We start from the raw sequence: 18,551 nt of genomic DNA on the forward strand, positions 1-18,551 counted from the left end.
AGTGGTTAAAGGTCCTCGCCTCACACGCCCGGGATCCCATATGAGCGCCGGTTCTAATCCCGGCAGCCCTGCTTCCCTTCCAGCTCCCTGTCTGTGGCCTGGGAAAGCAGTCAAGGACGGCCCAAAGCTTTGGGACCCTGCACCCGCGTGGGAGACCCGGAAGAGGCTCCTGGCTTCGGATCGGCATAGCATCGGCCCGTTGCGCTCACTTGGGGAGTGAATCATTGGGCGGAAGATCTTCCTCTCTGTCTCTCCTCTCTGTATATCCGCCTTTCCAATAAAAAAAAAATAATAATAAAGAAATAAATCTTTAAAAAAAAAAAAAAAAAGAAATCCGACCTAATTCCTAGATAATGAAGGTAACTCCCCATGAGTCACAGCCAAGCAGTAGGCTGACTTGAAAAACATGTCAGTTCAAAGTGAGAGATGAATCCTACCCAGAAACTTTCCAACACAAGCGCAAACAAAAATGGAAGAAGGTCACTATATACATTTAACACCAGTTGTAGTTCTTCCAGGGCAATGACCAGAGCTATTCTCTCTATGATCATTCATTCTTTCAAAATACCCAGAGTACTAAGAGTGTCTAATGCTCAGAATGTCCAATCAGTCCAATTGATGACAGCTAATAATTTGCATTACAGAACTTCTCTAAGTGTCCATTAAATTCTTCCCAGGATAGGAAGATGAAAAAACCCACTGCTGGATATTTAAATCAGCAACTTGGTATCGGACAAATCCAGATCAGGTGGTCAATTATGGAAGCACTTACTGTATCCAAAACATTACAGCTTTCTAAGCTATAAATGAAATCTGGAGAACATTCTGCTGAGGAAAACAAGCCAGGCACAGAAAGATAAACATGGCATGATCTTACTTACATGAAGAATCTAAAAAAGCTGAACTCACAGAAATAGATTAAAAGGCTGGTTAGCAAAGGCTGGGGCAGAGGACTGAGTGAGGGTGGGGAGACATTGATCGGTTAGACAGGAGAGCTACATAGTGATGTGTTGTACAAAACGCCAACAATAATGCACTTTGTAGTTCAAAACTGCTTTTAAAAAGGTATCTCTCTCTCTTTTTTTAAGATTTATTTATTTTTATCGGAAAGGCAGATATACAGAGAGGAGGAGAGACGGAGAGGAAGATCTTCCATCCGATGATTCACTCCCTAAGTGAGCGCCACAGCTGGTGCTGCGTTGATCCAAAGCCAGGAGCCAGGAGTTCTTCTGGATCTCCCATGTGGGTGCAGGGTCCCAAGGCTTTGGGCCGTCTTCAGCTGCTTTCCCAGGCCACAAGCAGGGAGCTGGGTGGGAAGTGAAGCTGCCGGAATTAGAACCGGCGCCCATATGGGATCCCGGCGCGTTCAAGATGAGGACCTTAACCATTACGCTATCACACCGGGCCCAAAAAAGGTGTATCTTTAACACATTCATTACAAAGAATAAACACACAAGGTAACAACTTTATTTAACTTCACAGTGTAAATAACTATCAAAAATATGACATCTTACCCCATAAATACATGTCATTTCTATTTGCCAGTTAAAAATTAAGCAATGAATTATTTTCACAAAGAACCTTTAAGCAAGGCCAGGAAACCACCCACAAAGCCCACATTTTAAAATACTTATGACATAAAGTGCTTGTATTCTAGATCCCCTGGGCAAAAGTTTGCTGATGTAAGAGATATATATATAGTTCCAAAGTATCTCCCCATAGATTATACAGTAATTATAAAGGGAAATGAGTTACCTGGATAATGGAAAAATCTTTGATGAGGAGCAACGAGGACACAACATTATGTGCCAAAAATATGTAACCTGCATTGATTTGTGAGGAAACAAGCAGACAAATCCGAACTAACAGACATTCCACAACAAGCCCATTTTCTGCAAAATACCTCAATCACAGAAAACACTGAATGGCTGAAAGACTGCTCCAGGTTGGAAAGGACCCAAGGGAGGACATCTAAACGTAACGTATGATTCCAGATTTGGGAGAAATCATTATGAAGAAAGGATAGCTACCCAAGACAACCAATAACATCTGAAGACGGACTGTGTGTCAGACAATGGGCACCAACACTAAACTTCCTGTCCTAACCACACTGCTGTTTGAAAGGCTGTCCTTGGTTACAGCAGATAATGTGCTGAAGCATCTAGAGACAAAAGGTCATGATCTCTGTAGCTTACTCAGGAAAAAGAGAGGGAGTGGGAGGAACAGATATATCACATATAAAAAAAGGTAAAGAAAATGTGGCAAGATGCTGTCAACACGTGAATCCGTAACTGTTTTCCCAGGCCACAAGCAGGGAGCTGGATGGGAAGTGGAACAGCCAGGACACAAACTTGCGCCCGTATGAGATCATAGCGTGAGCAAGGTGAGGACTTTAGCCACTAGGCTACCATGTTGGACCCTGACAACTTTCTATAATGTAATTTTAAATTTTTTTCCAAAATAAAAGTTTATTATAAAAATACTCACAACATTTTCCTAGATGGATAGGCCCTTGCAAATGATTGTCTATTGAAGTTTTCAGAAACAAGATTTTTGGGAGATGAATTGGAGAGACAGCTCAATTAGCTAATCCTCCACCTTACAAACACCAGGATCCCATATGAGTGCCAGTTTGTGTCCTGGCTGCTCCACTTTCCATCCAGTTCCCTGCTTGTGGTCTGGGAAAGCAGTCGAGGACAGTCCAAGGTCTTGGGACACTGCACCCATATGCAAGACTTGGAAGAGGTTCCTGGCTCCTGGCTTTGGATCGGATCAGATCATGCTGTTGCAGCCACTTGGGTGTGAGCCAGAGGACAAAAGATCCTTCTCTCTGTTCTCCCTCTCCTGTAAATCTGCCTTTACAATAGAAATGAATAAATCTTTTAAAAGAGAGAGACAGATTTCCTCTCCTTTGGCTTTGAATAACATATACCCTAAGAAGTACGGTTTGGTAAGCTAAGAGTCTTACAAGAAGTAAGATAATAAAAGCAACACTTCTAACAACAGCTTTGTTTTTGAATGTTTACCATATGCCAGGTACCAGAGAAGGCATTTTATGACATTAACCCCATGTAACCCTTAAAACCTCAGAGGCAGATATGATTAGCTCTACTGACAAATGAGAAAAGTAAGGATGAGAGAAGCTAACCTACACAAGAGACAGAACAGCTAGCTGGGAAAGTGGGAGGGACAGGGTTTAAATCTAGAACTGTCTAAAATTAAAGACCTAATCACTATATTTTTATGTTTCTCAGAGATCCAAGATTTTTTAGAAGGTATTTTCCACCATTACTGTGCCTCCTTCTATCAGAAACACACTCTCTCTGGCATGGCTTTCTTAAGTGTTTTCAGACTCAGGCCGGCCAGTCTAACTAAACAGTAGAGTAAAAAGTCATGGTTGGGCCAGTGTCGTGGTGTAGTGAACAAAGCCACTGCCTGCAATGCCAGCAACCCATATAGGTGCCTGTTTAAATCCTGTCTGCTCCAATTCCAATTTGGGAAAGCAACAGAAAATGGCCCAATTATTGGGGCCCTTGCCTCCCCTAGGGGAATCCTAAAAGCTCCTGACTCCTGGCTTCAGCCTAGCCCAACACTGGCTATACCAATCATTTGAGGACTAAACAAGAAGGAAAGGCTGACTCTCCTACTTTAACTCTACTTTTCAAATAAACAAATAACTTTTAAAAAAATCAAACTGACAAAGTTTGGCCTGATTTAGTCAGCAGATGCCAGTCAGACAGCTGTGCAGATATACAGATCGGGTTCCTACTGGGTGACTGTGTTAGCATTTCCCAATAAACTTCCACATTAAGTAATCAAGAATTTCATCTCTCTTCCTGCCTCTTCTGACACTGCGATAGGTAGCATTTAAAAAATCTTGTATTTTTCACTTGTAACACAAAACAACTTTTCAGAATACCATAATAAATCAAGTGGATATCATGTTTTCCCCAGTTACTTAATATCTCAAATTGATGTTAAAGTCTCCAAATGACTTACAGAAAGACATTTAACACATCCACAGACACATTTACTGGGGCTTCTCAGAGGTGCTTGCTCTGTGTGTGCAGCAGGTGCGCTGTGCTTTTACAGCTTCATTGAGATATCATGAACTATATATTTAAAGTGTATTTAATGAGTCAATATATTTATATGCCTATAAAATAATCAAAATTAGGACAATGAGCATATTTATCACCTTCATTTCTTCATGCCACTTTACAGTCCACCCTCGCTTTTTCAGTCTATTTTTTATATTACAATAAAATACTCATAACAAAATTTACTATGTATTTCAGCTACTTATTTCTTTAAAGATTTATTTTATTTTTATTGGAAAGGCGGATATACAGAGGGGAGAGACAGAGAGGAAGATCTTCCGTCCGATGATTCACTCCCCAAGCAGCCGCAACAGCTGGAGCTGAGCCAAATCAAAAGCCAGGAGCCTCTCCCAGGCCTCCGAAGCGGGTGCAGGGTCCCAAGGCTTTGGGCCGTCCTCGGCTGCTTTCCCAGGCCACAGACAGGGAGCTGGATGGGAAGTGGAGCTGCCGGGATTAGAACCGGCGCCCATATGGGATCCCGGGAGTGCAAGGCAAGGACCTTAACCACTACAGCATCGCGCCGGGCCCAGCTACTTATTTCTTAAAGTATTGTTCCATCTTGTCAGAATTCAACTTCAGCAGCCAGAGTCCTAGTTGCTGTCTTTGCACTAGGTAAGAAAATCTGAAAGTTAAATTATGGCCAGTGTAGCCAACAAAAAAATTTTTCTAAGATTTATTTATTTTTTATTGCAGAGTAAGATATATAGAGAGAGAGGAGGAGGAGAAACAGAGAAGACCTTCAGCCCATTGATTTCACTCCCCAAGTGGCCACAATAGTCGGAGCTGCACTGATCTGAAGCCAGGAACCGGAGCCTCTCCCACGTCCCCCACATGGATGCAGGGTCGCAAAGCTTTGGGCTGTATTCAACAGGGAGCTGGATGGGAAGCAGGGCTGCTGGGATTAGAACTGGTGTCCATACGAGATCCTGGCATATGCAAGGTGAGGACTTTAGCCGAGGGCACCTCACTGGACCCAGCATGGTAGCCTAGTGGCTAAAGTCCTCACCTTGAACACACCCCAGGATCCCATACGGGCACTGGTTCTAATCCCAGCAGCTCCACTTCCCACCCAGCATGCTGCTGGTGGCCTGGGAAAGCAGGTGAGGATGGCCCAGAGCTGGGACCCTGCACCCATGTGGGAGACCCAGAAGAGGTTCCTGGTTCCCAGCTTCGGATCGGCGCAGCACCAGCCATTGCAGTCACTTGGGGAATGAATCAATGGATGGAAGATCTTTCTCTCTGTCTCTCCTCCTCTCTGTATAGCCGCCTTTCCAATAAAAATAAATAAATCTTAAAAAAAAAAAAAAAGAAAAAAAAAGTCCTCACCTTGCATCCGCCAAGATCCCACATGGGTGGTGGTTCATGTTCTGGCTGCTCCACTTTTTACAGTTATAACTGTTTGGGAGAAGTTTAAATATAAGGAATACATGTAGAGACATATAATAATAAAAAATAAAGGTGCTTACTATATGCCATGTGCTGAGCTAAGGCTTTATCTGGGTTATTCCATTTGAACCTCATTGGATAGATGATGACTAAGGCTTAGAGGAATTTGTCCAGCTACCAAGTGGTACAGAGGGGATCAATACTCAAATACTCTGAGTTTTTAAAAATTTCTTAAAAATCTACTTATTTTTATTAGAAAGTCAGATCCACAGATAAAAGATTCACAGATTTCTAGCAAAGGCTAGAAAAACCCGGCATATGCTACATCTCGCCCTTCCCGCCCACTATCCCACTTAAGAATCACCATTCCAGTAAGAACTCTTCTAGAATCTGATGCTAAGGTAACACGAAGAAAAACATATTACTACTGTTACTAAACGTGAGCATTTAGATAATACTTATATTCTAAAAAGCACTTCAAAATATTAAACTACCCAAATTCTCACATTATGTATGCATTTCTTCTGACACACAGAAACTAAACCACTCACTATGTTATAAGGTGAGGAAACAGAACAGAGGATAAGAACATAAATCCAGGGGCCCGGTGGCGTGGTCTAGTGGCTAAAGACCTCACCTTGAACATGCTGGGATCCCATATGGGCACTGGTTCTAATGCTGGCACCTCCACTTCCCATCCAACTCCTTGCTTGTGCCCTAGGAAAGCAGTCAAGGACAGCCCAAAGCCTTGGGATCCTGCACCCGCGTGGGAGACCTAGAAAGAAGTTCCTGGTACCCGGCTTCAGATCGGCACAGCACCGGCTGTTGCAGTCACTTGGGGAGTGAATCATCGGATGGAAGATCTTCCTCTCTGTCTCTCCTCCTCTCTATATATCTGACTTTCCAATAAAAATGACTAAAATCTTAAATTTAAAATGTAATGATAAAAATGGTCAATATATAATATTTCAAGATACTTATAAGAAGTACGATATGAAATATTCATGATTTCTACTGATGATAAAGTCTGTTTTTCTACTAAGCCTACTATTGCTATTGTGACTCGTTTATGAAAGAAAAAGGTGATTTGTCAGAGTTTGATGAAAACAAGGACAAAATATATTTGTTTCAAATTCAGATTATGTGAATGATTTTTTTTAGAGATTTATTTTAGTTTTTTAGTGTCCTTTACATGGACACCAGACCACCCTGCAGAAGAATTCTAATTCATTCAGGCATTGTTTGCTACTGTAGAGTTGGCTTTTTTGCTCAATGTGAGCTTGGAGGTTAATTATTATTCATACTGTCTTGGCTGTCCCCCTTGACCTTAAGCTAATGTAGGGACCTGTATATAGGGTTTCATTCTTTCCTTGATCTTTAGGTTCTCCTTTTCTTTGTGATACAAAATTGAGTTGTAGAATAAGAATTGTAGTAGGAACTTTTATTGTTTTTAGGTAAAACAAATGGCACAATTATCCTTAGAAACACCCACTTGACCATGACATAAAAACTCTGAGCCAGAGTATGACTATTTCTGTATAAATAAAGCAGACAGCTTTCCCGCATTGTCCATTATGATCATGAAATCATAGTGGTCCATTTCTTTCTTCTTTATGCCTCATCCACGCACCCTTCAGAGTTCCAAACTCAGCTGGAGCTGGACTCCGTCAATTGGCGCCCAACATGGGGCTCGATGAAGGTAGGTCTTTTCTTTCTTTCTCTTTGCAGAATGGATAGGACAGAAGGTCAGGTTAGGAGGGGTGAATAGTCAGAACTTATATTGAGAAGCTGTGTACTGTCTGTGCTGTAAAAATGGGCCAGAGTGATTCTAGTGAAAGAAGTTTATATGCTGATATTATTAAACATACCTTACATAGGAAGAGCATTAAAGTTAGCAAGATGCAATTATTAGAATTTTTTTTAAATATTTATTTATTTTTATTGGAAAGTCAGATATACAGATAGGAGGAGAGACAGAGAGGAAGATCTTCCATCCGATGATTCATTCCCCAAGTGAGCACAAAGGCCGTGCTGCGCCATCCAAAGTCAGGAGCCAGGAACTTCTTTCCAGGTCTTCCACATGGGTGCAGGGTCCCAAGGTTTTGGGTCGTCCTTGACTGCTTTCCCAGGCCACAAGTAGGGAGCTGGATGGGAAGTGGAGCTTCCAGGATTAGAACCAGCGCCCATATGGGATCCCAGCGCATTCAGGGTGAGGACTTCAGCCACTAGGCCACACTGCCGGGCCCGGCAAAGTCCTTTGATAATGAGCCAGAGAGTAAATTTGCTAGGCTTTGAAGGTCATGCAGTCTTTGTTTCAGCCACCCAACTCAGCTGTTGTAGCATGAAGTTAGCATAACAGTGAATGAGCAAAAATGGTTGTGTCCTGATAAAACTTTAATTATAAACTGGGTCCTGGGCCATTTTTTGCCTGACAGCTGTACTTTGCTGACCCTAGTCTGCCATTTCTTAACTCCAATCTTCCTTCTAAAGTCTGAATTACCCTTGTCTTCCCTCAAGCTTCAAAGGACTTTAACTTTAGGGATTGGGTCACTGCTCTGTTATCTATGGAAAGGTCAAGATATATAGCAGATGACAGGATTTGTGTATTACATGTACCCCTTGGAAGATGGAGCTGATAAAATGAAGAACCACCATGATCGAGGCAGGCAGAGATCTCTGATATGAAGTATGCTTGCTCACTCAGCTTTGGAAGCCAACAGTGGTAGGCCAACAGAAAGATGTTGAGCATAGACAGGGTTTTACTAGGGGAGATGAAATGCAAGTCCGGGGATGCGGGAAGCAGGAACAGAATTCAAAGCTGAAACTCGTACCTCCTGTTCTGGCAGAATTCTCTGGCAAATTCAAGTCTGAATTTGAAATTTGGAATACTATATGTGGTTGCAGCTTGCTACTACCTACAGTGTTAGCTGGCCTAGGAAGCATGGCCCATTTCCTGGCTTCCCCTAGGATGCTTCCTAGGATAACCACACTAAGTAAGTAGAAGAGAGGGGACTGGGAAGGAGTTCTTAAAACTGTCCTTACAGGAGAAAGAAACCTTTCATCTTCAGGTCCTTGGTTATTGCCTGGCAGCACCCAGATTTTGTTTCTGAACATTCATATTGGTAAGATGCTTGACTTGGTTGTCTCTTGTTTCTCCCCATGGTCACCCCACCTCCTCCACCAGTACATTTCCTGCTCACATAGCAGCTGATGCATCCAAGCAGGCATCTGTTGGAACACTGAGGAACAAGGCGGGCAGTGTGTCCTGGGAGGTGATTCAGCAGAAATAGAGCCAGATCTTATGAATCTGAGTAAAAATCCTAGGCACAGATACTACATTCTGTATTTTGAGAGCACTTTGGAGACAATTACTAATATGCTGTGTAGGCTGCGTGGATGTTTATGTTCACATTTAGAGCTTGTGCTTGAATGGAGGATTGAAGTGACCAAGATCTGGTGACTCTTTTGCAGTGACCTGAATAGGCAGCAGTGTTGGAAAGATCAGGCCTTGCAAATGGTGCATTCTGGCTGTCAGATTCCATGTCTCATTTGTTATAGCTCTTTTGATTAAAAAACAAAAACAAACAAAAAAAACTTTTCTAGAGAACAAATTACTAACAGAAAAGAAATTTTGGTACATCCCAGTAGTTTTCATAAGGGAGGTTCTGCATTCTCTCTCCAACTGCTTTTCATTCTGACTCACCCTGACTTAATGTGGGTGCTGTGGCTTGAAGCCATTATCCACATTAGGCATTAGGTAATTTGCTGCCCCATTTTGACCTCCTACTGTTATTGACTCTGGGGAGGTGCTATCGTTTTCCAGCTCCACTGGACAAACGTGTGTTCCAGCAGCGTGTGTGTGTGTGTGTGTGTGTTTTCTCCCCTGACTTGAGTGCAGACATTTAAAGTGACCTACTTTACCAGGGCCTGCACCTTTATTGGAACGCTGTTGGTTGACTTTAAAGGTACAGTTATAAATGAAGTCTCAGGGCCCGGCGCGGTGGCGCAAGTGGTTAAGTCCTCGCCTTGCACGCCCAGGATCCCATATGGGCGCCGGTTCTAATCCCGGCAGCCCCGCTTCCCTTCCAGCTCCCTGCCTGTGGCCTGGGAAAGCAGTTGAGGACGGCCCAAAGCTTTGGGACCCTGCACCCGCGTGGGAGACCCGGAAGAGGCTCCTGGCTTCGGATCGGCATAGTATCGGCCCGTTGCGGCTCACTTGGGGAGTGAATCATCGGATGGAAGATCTTCCTCTCTGTCTCTCCTCTCTGTATATCCGCCTTTCCAATAAAAAATAATAAAAATAAATCTTTAAAAAAAAAAATAAATGAAGTCTCAGAGGTTGCTGGAGCCATACAAATGGTTATAGAGCAATTATCAATGGTAAAGATGATATGGTTTTGGTATAAATTAAAAAGCTGTCATAGGGGCTGGCATTGTGGTATAGCAAGCTAAACCTTCAGCTGTGACCTTGATATTGCATATGGGTACTGGTTTGGGTGCTGAATCCTCCACTTCTGAATCAACTGTCCACTGCTACTCCTGGGAAAACAGTAGAAGATGGCGCAAGTGCTCGGGCCCTCTACACCCACATGGGAGACCCAAATGGAAGTTCTTGGCTTCGGCCTGTCCCAGCCCTACCCATTGTGGGCATTTGGGAAGTGAACCAGCAGATGAAAGATTCTCTATTTCTTCTTCTGTAACTCTACCTTTCAAATAAATATACAATAATTTAAAAAAAAAAAAACTTTCCTGGTTTATCCAGTACTGAAGGGTTCCCCAGGATGTGGAAATATTTATTTTTTAATAATAAAAATTATTTTTTTATTATTTTTACTAGGTTGAATAGACAAATTTCTTTAAAACAAAGCCATCATGATGTATTTATGGTTCTTAGTCTGCCTTCCTCTTCCCAAATACATTTTCTCTGTGTGTTTTCTTATATTGTTGGCAATCTTTACATAGTTAATTAGGGTAAAAAGGTTCAAGGGCTATAGGAAAGTGGCTAAGACCATTGTTTCCACATTGTTTCTTTCATGTATCTGAGGTAAAGGGGATTTTAAGGGAGAAGCCCCACCCAATTTTCCACCCACCCCAGGTCCCTGATGTGGGCCATGCGACATGAAGAAACTCCTAACATCAAGAGTCTAACTCTAACCTATGGAGACCTCAGATTGAATCCTTGTACCTTAAGTCTCAGCACTCAGCTTCCTGCTCTACTATCCTTTGTACTCTTCCTCTGTGGCCCAAGCCCCTGGGGGTTCTGGATGGTCTGCTGGTGATAAGTTTGGTGGAAAGGGAACCCAGTCTTTATGAAAGGTAAACTTAAATTCCTACCTGACTCAAGGTGCCATGGTCATTGTGCAATAAGCAGTTGTGATCAATGTCTCATTTATTTGCTAGGCAGTAAGTGTAGTGCTTAAGAACACAGACCCCAGAGCAAGAATACCTGGGTTCAAATCCCATTTTTACTTTGTACTAGGTATGCAACCTCAGTGAAGTCTTTGATTTCCTCATGTGTAAGGAATAATATCTGCCTTGCATGATTGTTGTGGGGATCAAATTATTTTAGTGTATATGATGCTTCAAACTTCTTGGCACATAGGAAGTGTTCTGTTATATATGTACTCTATAAATACTATCATCCCTTTGGGACTGCAGTGGAGATGCATGGATTAAATGATGACATTATGAAATAGGTTTACATCCTATTGAACACCCAAATGATTAAGGATTTTAAATGCATTTTAATTTATTTTTTACACTTGAAATTAGCCAAAAGGCCAAGAAGCAATGTGTATTTATTTTCTAAAGAGTAACTTTAGGGCCCAGCGGCGTGGCCTAGCAGCTAAAGTCCTCGCCTTGAACACTCTGAGATCCTATATGGGCACTGGTTCTAACCCCGGTAGCGTCACTTCCCATCCAGCTCCCTGCTTGCGGCCTGGGAAGGCAGTCAAGGACGGCCCAAGGCCTTAGGACCCACAAGGGAGACCTGGAAAGAAGTTCCTGGCTCCCAGCTTCGGATTGGCGCAGCACTGGCCATTGTGGTCACTTAGGGAGTGAATCATTGGAGGGAAGATCTTCCTCTCTGTCCCTCCTCCTCTCTATGTATCTGACTTTGTAATAAAAATAAATACATCTTTTAAAAAATGAGTAACTTTAGATATAGAAATGATATAATTGTGTTCAATTTTTTGAAACACTTGATCCATTCTCTTGTTTATTTGTCATAAAATATTTTATTTAGAACAAACATGTTGAGAGAGAACATTTTTACTGTGGTTCCAGAATAGTTTCAGAAATCTCTTTTGACTGGTGAAACATTTACCCACTTTCATGCTGTTTTCCATAATACAGTCTTCTTTAATATTGTTACACTAATTTACACTCCCACCAGCAGTGTATGAGAATTGACCTTTCTTTAAATTTTCACCAGCATTTTATTTGTCTTTTTTGTAATAGCCATTGTATAGGGCAAGTTGATAACCTTGTTCTGATTTGTATTGCCCCAATAGCTAGCGATGCTGAGCATATTTTCATATACTTATATGAATCATTTTTCTGTTCTTTTAAGTAATATATTTAGGTCACTCATCCAGTTTTAATTGGATGATGATGATGATAATTATTTTGCTGTCGAATTTTAGTTCCTTAGATATCCTGCAGGTTAATACCCTGAAGGATAAGTAGTTTACAAGTATTTACTTACAACTTGTAGGCTGTCTGTTCCCTCTGTTGATTATTGCTTTTGCTGTGAAGAGCTTTTTAATTTGGTGTATTCCATTTTATTAGTTTTTTATTTTGTTCCTTGAGGTTTTAGCATCATTTGGAGAAATTCTCTTCCAGTGTCCACATGGTCATTTCCTTGCATTTTCTTTTAGTAGTTTCATAGCTTTGAGTTTTACGTTTTAAGTCTTTGGTCCATTTTAAGTTGAGTTTTATATACGGCAAAAGACAAAGAGTGTGCGGTTTCTTCTATATATGAATATCCAGGTTTCTTAGCACCATTGCTGCCTTTGTTGGAAACCAGTTGCATGTCAATGTGTGGATTTATTTCTTAGTGTTCTATTCCATTGATTTATGTGTCCCTGCCTGCAGGGAGCTGGATGGGAAGCGGGACCATTGGGATACAAACCGGCATCCATATGGGATCCTGGCACATTCAAGGTGAGGACTTTAACCACTACACTATCGTGCCGGGCCCAATCATTACAGTTTTAAGAACTGCTGTGAGACCTATTGACAGTAATATTATTTACTATCTTAATTAAAAAAAAAAACATACAGGGCTATATCATGTACCTTATACTTGCCTTCCTTTCTAATTCTATGTATTTTATTTTGCACATAGGAAAACATTCCAAAACACACTCCCCAAGGTTGCGTCGGTCTGCAAAAATGTCCATGATGAAAAGAGACAAAAAGGAGATTTAGACTCCTATGCTAGGACTGAACAGTTAATACAATCATGTCTAAGGTTATTCTCTGCACATAAAAAGCCACCTCTGCTTTCTGCTAAGATTCATACACTCATTTTGTTCTCTAGCATACAGCAAAGACTACATGTCACTACATTTAGCAGCCCTCCCTGCAAAACTCGGAAACAAATAGTTTCTGTGCTCTATAAGCCCAGCGGATCCAGGGATTCTTGTGGCCCACTGGCAGTCATCCTAATCCAAACATAGCTTCAAATGAATACAGCTTTCAACTTGTGTTTACAAGAGTTAGCACAAGAAGAGGAAAAGGAAACAAACAAAAAATAAATAAGGAAAATAAAGCAAGCTTGCTATATATCTACCTACTAATCTGGTTCGCAAAAAGTAAAATACAAACAATTTCATTATCTCTGTTAATAAGATGATGTATGTAAACAAACCTAGCACAGTCCTAAAAAAAATCCTGCACTTTCTTTTTTCCTTTTGGAGTGCAGTCCTGGCATATTCCACAAAATTATGAGTGCAAAAAATTGTGCATTCCATGAATTCATGGTCTGAACTGCAGAGGGAGTTAGGATTTAAATTTTGCCACAAAACATCCGTAAAGCAATTAACAAAGCAAATCCCATCGGAAACTCATGTCCAAGCAGCTAACTATTTGATAGGAAACTATGAAACGAGCATTATAGGCAGAAAGGTTTACTGTAAGGAGGAGGGCAAAGGGCTCTGAAAGCAGGAGGTGCCAGAAGTCACAGAGAAGACAAGCAACGCCTACAGTTACCACACATTGTCTTTCTTCTAAGAAATTCAGGTTTTAAAAACATAACTGATGTGTGATAACATAACCTGTGCAGAAGCAGTTTCAATCTAGAACAAGGGAAAAAAAGAGAAAGAAACAGAATTCTCACCATCCAGCAACATTTGACAAGTACATTGATCTAGTATTTCTCTAACTGGCAACAAATCCAAAATAAAGATGATGACTTCTAGAGAAACATGCTCATTCCAATCTAACAAACCTTAAAAGTTTGTGTTTCTTTTTGATTCAGAACAGGGAATTATTCCTCTGAGCAGAAAAGTTACAAGATTTGGCTTCAGATCAGAGCCATACAAATTCTTGGAAAGAAAAGCATGTCTATGAATGTTACTACTATTAATAGAATTTTGTGATTAATAACAACAGAAGATTATTATGCTTGCTTTTTCTGTGAGCATTTTATAAACCAATCCTCTGAACACAGTGTGTCTAGGAGTGATTGTCACATCTCTGGGGATCAGCTCTAACACAGAGGTCAGGCAGCGTCTAAGGGAATCAGGATGGGATCTGATCATTTAGAAACTCCATGAGAGAGTATGCAACACTTGCTGTAATATATAATATAATATAATATAATATAATATAATATAATATAATATAATATATGTATTTCAGACTGTTAAAGAGTTAGCTAACCTGAAGAACAGTTACCTGTGTCATAGTTAGAAAATCTAAACAAGAGAAAGCAGTAATGAGCACCATAATCATAGAGTGAGTCAATGGCACATCAGATAAAAGAACCTGGGACTAGTGTATCCACGGATCCCTCTCCTTTAGGGATCATGTATCCAAAGAGGAGATAACCTAGAAAAATAAAGCCCCACCTGTTCATAGAAGGAGAAATCATAGGCTGTGGAGAAAATAAAGCTAATTTTTTATCCATCAGGCCGTCATATCGGCTTTCCAAGGGAATCTGCAAAGCAGATTAGGTCAGGAAGAATAATTTCCTTCTGCAAATACAGAAGACCCTAGAGAGAGTGCCATGGTCCCCAAGCATAAGTGTCTTCCCTTCTAAAATAACCTCAAGGTGTATGTTCTATTCTAGATGTCCTTGAGTAGTTCCTTTTAGTTACCTAGAACACAAATCAAGTAAACATCTAATGTTCTAAAGAAATGTGCAACTAACCATTTAAAGCCAAACAAGACTATTCCTCACCATTCCCAACTCATTCCACCCTTTCCAGAAGAAAGAGTGCTGTGGTGCAGTGGGTTAAGCTGCCACCTGGAACACTTGTATGGCATGTTGAAGTGGCTGTTTGGGTCCCAGCTATTCCACACTTCTGATTCAGGTTCATGCTAACAGACCTACCTGCCAAGCAGTGGATGAGGGCCCACATACTTGGGCTCTTACTACCCACATGGTAGACCCAGAAAGTTCCTTGATGACGGCTTGGTCTACCCCAGCCCCTCCTATGGTGGGTTTTTGGAGAGTGAGCCAGTGGACAAAAGACCTCTGTCTCTTTCAATAAAATAAATAAATATATTTTTTAAAAAAGTACTTTCTAAACTCTCGTCCCAAACTACAAAATATATGCATGTGGGCCTGGCACAGTAGCCCACCTGCTAAAATCCTCGCCTTATGCATGCTGGAATCCCATATGGGCACCAGTTCCAATTCTGGCAGCCCCATTTCCCATCCAGCTCCCTGCCTGTGGTCTGGGAAAGAATGCCCCAAGGCCTTGGGACCCTGCACCTACGTGGGAGGCCCGGAGGAGGCTCCGGGCTCCTGGCTTTGGATTGGCTCAGCTCTGGCACTGAAGCTTCTTGGAGGGTAGATCAGCAGATGGAAGATCTTCCTCTCTGTCTCTCCTCCTCTCTGTGTATCTGATTTTCCAATAAAAATAATTAGAACTTTAAATGTATATATGTATATGTATGTATAGAAAGGATGTGTATAAATTAGATGAAGACAGTGTTTGATAACTTTAAATGACCCCAAGCTTCTCCTATTGCATCATTTTAAACATTGTTTATTTCTCTGAAAGACAATTACAGAGACAGACTGTAACTGCTGGTTCACTCCTCAAATGGCTGCAACAGCAGGAGCTGGATCATGCAGGAGCCAGTTTCTTCTGGGTCTCCCACACGGTGCAGGGCCCAAACACCTGCATCTTCTCCTTCTGCCTCCTCAAGCACATCAGCAGGAAACTGGATCGATTGAAAATGGCAACCAGGACTTAAACCAGCACCCATATGGGAGGCTGGCATTCCAGGCAGGAGCCTTACCCACTACACCACAATGATGATACCTATTAAGTCTTTGTTAAAAAGCATTGAGAGGCACAATTGGTAGCACTTTTTTAAAAGGGCTGAAAGAGAGGAGTAGTAACACTCATTTAGTTAATTTCACCTGCATCTTTACTCCCCTAAGGAAAGGGAATAAACAGGAAATAAAGCCAGCAGCTAAAACTGCACTTGAATGAATCAGTGCGGTCTGTCTCGGCCTCCAGTGTACAAATCAGAGGAGTTATACATTATCCTCTCCCCCAGGTGTCAGTCTAGTTACCATTGTCCCCATTCCAAGTACCATCCTCTTGTCACCTTTCTTCCCCACAGTGGTCATCTACTGAACCAAATCGTTCTTAATTTCTGTTTTATTACCAATTCTTTGTACTTGAAGATCCCTACAAGTCAAAACTGAACAGGATCTGAAGGTCTTATCTCTCTACCTCCATTTTATTCTCGACAGGACCTTTTTGGTTTCTATCTTCAGTTCCTTTCCCAAGCCTTGTTCCTAACCCTTGCGCTTTCCCCCTTTCTTCATGCATATTCCTAGCCATTTCTCCTGAATCCTTTGCCGTCTCCATAAATACCGTTGTCTCGACTTTAATGTAACTTCTCCCAACTGAACTCTGGTCTAAACTAGCCAGCTTGACTACAATCAGGCAGCCTTCTCCAGTTAAGATCATGATAGAGACTCCCCACTTCCCCAGCCATAGATCCCGAACTCCCAACTGCATCTCTGTACTTTCAAAAAAATCACCTCATCACAGAATCATGTTATTCTGGATCGGAGAGGAAAACGCAGAAGTAAAGCTCCAAAGCTTTTCAAACGTCTTTGCCTTTTACATCGCACCCTTCCAGATGTGCAACATGTTTTACCTCACAATCTCAAAACATACTTTCCCTTGACCCTGCCAGCACACGGACAACGTCTGCTCTCTTCCATTTTGGAAACGTCAGTAGCCGTTGATTTCACAATCCAGTAACAGGATGGATGGAACCCACGCGTGGGGAAGACAGTCATGCAACCCACACTTCCCATTCCCTGAAGAAACACCTGTTAACACTGGCGGAAAGCTACGTTTCTCAGCCTCAAGTTGTGTCAACACAATTCAACTCGAGTCCGGGACCAGTTCTTTCCGCTAAGGACTCTATCCGCCCAGTCGCAGCCAGTCAGTCACACACCCCCGTGCCCAACACGACCCCACGGTACCATTCCCCGGGACAGGCTCCACGCTGTGCTCCGAGTCACTTCCCCGCTCCTTGATCAAAGTCCCCGGAGGTCAGAGTCCCCGTCACAGCCACAGGTCTCCATCGGAGCACTGCCCCGTGGCCCCAGTAACCTGAGCAGTCGCTGCCGCCCACATCCTCGGCCCTCGGCTTGCACCGCGCCTGGTCGCAGCCACACCTCGGGTCACCGTCCCCTCGCTGTCACTGCCCCTCGGTCACACAAGCCTGGCTCGCCCCTGCTGCCCGGTGCCCCTCCCGGCTGTCACCGACCCACTGCTTCCTTGCAGCTCCAGCCCCAGCACTTTCCCGAGACACAGCCGCCAAGTTTGGGCAGGGTTTGCTTTTTTTTTTAACCGGGGGTGTTTCTCACCAGCAGCAGCTCACGCTCCCCGGCCGCCCTCGTCCCGTCGCTTTTCTGCCGGGCGCCGCGTCACCCGCCGGGGGAAGTTGAAGAGGTTGCGGGGAGACGCCCGGGAAAGACAGCTGACGGAGCAGCAGGCCGGAAGTCCCGCCTAGCTGCCCGCCCCCTTGTCAATCCGACCACGAGTTCTTCCTGAAAACCCTGACCCCCCAACACAGTAGTTCCGCTGCGCAGGAGGCCCGGGGAAGCCGAGGACGACGGAGCAAGGACACCGAGGAGACGCGGGACGCGGCAGCTCCGGGTCCGTCGTCTCCGCCCGGAACCCGAGGGTCACGGCGGGCAACGGTCTCACGCGTGCTCGCTTGCAGTCCCGTCAGGAAGCGTTAGCTGGCCACCCCGCTTCCGCCCAGCTCCGGGCTGGGCACCGCGCAGGCGGACCTGCCCGTGGCTGTCCTTGCAGCCCGCATCCGCAGCGCCCAGCGCCTCGGCGTCCACTGTGCGGACCGGCCCGTCCTCCCCACCCCCGGGAGCCTTCCCCCGGCGACGCCCCCATCTCTTTGGTGATGTAAGAATTTACGTCCACCTGCCGGGGTAAGGGAGGGGAACCTGCGCCGGCCCAGACCCTCCCCACGCCCGCAGTTACACCTCACCCCGCTGGACCCACTGCCACCCGCACCCGCAGTGATTCCCAGGAATTCACGGAGCGGCGTGTAAGGAGGAGAAACGTTTTCTAGAATGGGCCTTTGAAGAGATTTGTTTTTTGTGGGTTTCTTTTTTTCTCATTCATTGATTTGAAAGGCAGGGACAACAGAGATAGGGAGACTGAGGTTCTGTTTTGGTTTTTAGTTTATTATTTGAAAGGCAGAGATACAGAGAAAGGGAGAGGAGAAACAGATCTTCCATCTGCTGGCTTCCAAACGCCCTGACCAGGTGAAGCCAGCAGTTTAATCCTGGTCTCCTGTGTCAGAGTGCCTAGGCCATCCACTGCTTGGATCTTCTTC

General features: G+C 43.4%; 1 protein-coding gene across 1 annotated transcript in view; it reads right to left on the minus strand.

The window, feature by feature from the left end:
* Positions 1-17,600, minus strand: part of PCYT1A (phosphate cytidylyltransferase 1A, choline) — a 43,460-nt gene extending 25,860 nt beyond the window's left edge. Inside the window, exon 1 of the mRNA XM_041002651.1 lies at positions 17,560-17,600. The gene's annotated coding sequence lies outside the window, so the exon portion shown is untranslated. The remainder of the gene's footprint in view (positions 1-17,559) is intronic.
* Between the last annotated feature and the right edge of the window lie 951 nt (positions 17,601-18,551).

This window comes from Ochotona curzoniae, unplaced genomic scaffold (assembly GCF_017591425.1).
Source record: "Ochotona curzoniae isolate NIBS_2020 unplaced genomic scaffold, NIBS_Ocur_1.0 scaffold_2587, whole genome shotgun sequence".
NCBI lineage: Eukaryota > Metazoa > Chordata > Mammalia > Lagomorpha > Ochotonidae > Ochotona > Ochotona curzoniae.